Below are 3,907 nucleotides of genomic sequence, written 5' to 3'. Positions count from 1 at the left end.
GGGGGGGGGTGGGGGGCAGTGGGTGGGTGACAGCTGAAAGTTGTACGTCAGCGAGCCCTGCAGTCCCGAACTGTAGCACTGGGTCAAACATGGTGATTTGTTTGCAGCCTGTGTGTGTGTGACTTGCTCAAGGGAGCTTCAGTGTTTTACAGGCCGGTTTAGGGAAATGGCAGCTAATCAATAAACAGCATGTAGACACACACATTCCTGCATCCTTCAGCTGATCCAGTCACCGAGAGGCTCCCTCACTACTGTGAGCTCATGTTAGAAAATACGTGACAGTTTTAGAAAAGCTTGAGGGACGTCAGAAGCACTTATGAGGTTACATTTTACTCTAAAAGCTTCACTTCAAAAAAGATTTTAAACTATTTCTTTGCATTTTGTGGCCCAAAATGTAAAAAAAACTAAGGTTTCATGTGATTATGCCTTCAGAAATCTATGGCGTGGCATGGCTGGTTTGTAAATACTTTCTTTTTTTTAAAGAACCAATATTTCTTGAAAGGATGCATATTGCCTGCTGCTTCGAGTGTCAAAATTTAAACAAAAATCTCATGGATCTGTTAGTGTATATGTTGCTACTACCACACTCAATATCTGTACAATTGATCGAGTTATAGACATTTTGGTGTTTGCTGAGAGTAGCTGTGGTGGCTATGTTGATCAGTTAGATATATATCCAATGACTTACTGAGAGTTTCAATAAAATCAAGATGTTCATGAGATATTTTACTAACAGATAAGCAAGCGCCCACAGGTGCATGATTGCCTGCCTTTCACGTAGTTGAAGAGCTGCTCGTGGGCGTGCTTCCTGCGTATGTCTGACGACTTCCATCCTCACCACGTCAGCCCACAGAAAAACCCTTCCTCCCTCTCCCCCCCCCTCCCCCCTCCTTCCCTTCACGTCAAGCTGAATAAATCCAGCTCTCAACTCTTGAGTCTGCCTTGCAGGGGCGTGAAGCTGCGGCCAATCAGAGGCTTAACGCTGTGGCAGGAATTTGCATAAATCTGCATGGTTAATGTGGAAGCTGAAGGAGTGACGTCACCTTTTCCTCGGTCACGATAAAACACAACGACTGACCTCGGAGTCGGAAAGTAACAGCCTGGTAAATCCATTCATTTGCCCACTGTGGCCAGACACGGTGGAAAACAAACTGCATTTGTTTGTGTAATTGTCCATGAGCAGAAGAGGTGAAAAGTGTGTGTGTGTGTGTGTGTGTGTGTGTGTGTGTGTGTGTGTGTGTGTGTGTGTGTGTGTGTAAAACTAGTGAATAAACAGAGGAGATGGATGAGTCTATTAAAGGAGCAGCTAATCCAAGCTATTAAGAAGCAGAATGAAGGAGTGTGGGAGAGGGGGCTACATACGGTGGGTTAATGGCTCTAAATACAGCCTTAAACAGACCCACAGATTATTATAAATGCACCCTGGGGCGTCACTAGGCATTATGGAAAGGACTAAGGTTCGACCTCCATGCTCCTCTTTGTTAGAAATGTTCATATGCGACAAACGTCTTCATCAGTCGACTCAAACGGAGCTTTTCCTGTTTGGATAAAAAGCACTGACAGCACAAATCTGCTGCTGTAACTTTGCCTGCCTCTGCATGTCTGTTTGTCGGTGCGGTTAGAAAAATATCTCATGAAACAGTAGATGGATTTCAACGAGTATCGCACTTCTACAACTGATCAACTTCTGGAGGCAAGCCAATTCAGGATGGCTGCCACAGTCAACTGACCATAAAAAGCACAAAAATGGATAACAGTCAGGGAATTTTACAGATACTGAGCTAAAGTTTGGCGAAATCGTAGCTAAGAGTCATCATTAACATATACTCAGAGCGTTGTGCAATATCTATCCATCCATCCAGTATCTGCTGCTTGTTCCAGAGTCGGGTCGTGGGGGCAACAGTTTGAGCAGGGAAGCTCAGACATCTCTGTCCACTGTGAACCACTCCAGTGAAAGCTGGAGATCACAGCACGATGACGCCTGAAGGACCTCATCATCTGCAAATTGCAGAAATAGAATCCTGAGACCACCGAACCGGACCGCCTCCACCCCCCTGGCTGCACCAAGAAATCCATAAAAGTTATGAACAGAATCAGTGACAACGAGCAGCTCTGGACCTCAATGCAACCCAGACTCTCGCACCGTTTGTATAAGGACTAAATGGCCCTTGACAACAGACCCCCAGTCTCATACTCACGGAGCACCTCCCCACCGGGTACCACAGGGAACACGGTTGAATGCCTTAATCAACTCCACAAAACACATCTAGATTGGTTGGGCAAACTCCCATGGCCCCTCGAAGTCCCTAGCGAAGATAAAGAGCTGATCCAGTGGACAGAATGTCTATTGTTCCTCCTGAATCTGAGGTTTGTGTTTCGACCATACGCTCTTCTTTGGCACCCCCGAATAGACCCTACCAGAGAGGCTGGGGAGTGTGATTCCCCTGTAATTGGAAAACACTGTCTGATCCCCTTCTTAAAAAAGGAAACCACCACCCCAGGCTACCAATCCAATGGCACTGCCCTCGATGTCCACATGATGTTGCAAAGGCGTGTCAACCAACACAGCCCAGGGAGGAACTCATGGCGGATCTCGTCCACCCCTGGAGCCCGGCTGCCGCGGAGTTCCTCAACTAATTTGGTGTTATGTACGGACCCATCCCAAAGTCCCCAGACTTAGTTTAGTTTAGTTTTAGTTTAGTTTAGTTTAGTTTAGTTTATTCATTTCATTAAAAAACAACAAATTTTATATACATGGAAAAAAAAAAAAAAAAAAAAAAAAAAAAANGCTTTATTCCTTGAACTAAAGTACACCGTTCCTTCAGACTAGTTCTGAATTTAGGTTTTACAAATATATCTGTCCCTTTAAGGTTATAACAGCACTTTCTCTTTACAAAATTTACTTGGATGTTTAATGGTAATATGTTTTTATGTGCCTTATACATAATCAACAGAATATTATAATCAACCAAATCTAAGAACTTCAATATTTTCAATTTATGAAATAATAAATTTGAAGGGTGACGACAATGTTTTCCAGTAATAATTCTTACAGCTCTTTTTTGTAATAAAAAAACAGGATTTGTAATTGTCTTACATGCCTTCCCCCAGACTTCAATACAATAAACCAAGTGTGGAACTATTATTGCATTATACAACATATACATTGCTTTATCATTAAACAACTCCCTTACTTTGTACAGAACACCAATAGATTTAGCCAACTTTGTTCTTAAATATTTTATGTGAGGTCTCCATGTCAGCCCCTCGTCAATCACTACACCCAAAAACTTCACCTCACTGACTCTACAAATCTCAACCCCATTTACCCTAAATGGAACATCAATAGTTTTCTTTTTATTATTAAATACCATGTAATTAGTTTTCTCCAAATTCACTGATAGTTTATTAAGGCTAAACCAAGTTTGTATTTTAACAAATTCCGTTTTCATCGTTTCCAACATTTGTTTCATATCTTTACCTGAACAAAAAAATGTAGTATCATCTGCAAATAAAACACATTTGAAAAGGTCTGACACATTTACCAGATCATTCACATACAGTATAAACAACTTTGGTCCAAGCACAGAACCCTGAGGAACTCCACATGTTACATTACAAAGTTCAGATCTTACTCCATTTATTTCTACAAACTGTTTCCTATCTTTCAAATAGCTCGATATCCACTGTAATGCCGGTCCTCTAATGCCATATTTATTCAGCTTTTCGAGGAGAATACTATGGTCAATAGTGTCAAATGCTTTTTTTAAATCGACAAAAATGCTTGCACCATACTGCTTTTGGTCAACAGCGGTTGTTGTTTGTTCAATTAAATCCATAAGAGCCATTGCTGTGGAGTTTTTTGCTCTGAATCCGTATTGACTACTACTTAAAATATTATGTTTGC

Source organism: Kryptolebias marmoratus, linkage group LG20 (assembly GCF_001649575.2).
Source record: "Kryptolebias marmoratus isolate JLee-2015 linkage group LG20, ASM164957v2, whole genome shotgun sequence".
Taxonomy (NCBI): domain Eukaryota; kingdom Metazoa; phylum Chordata; class Actinopteri; order Cyprinodontiformes; family Rivulidae; genus Kryptolebias; species Kryptolebias marmoratus.
Note: the sequence above shows the minus strand (reverse complement) of the source record.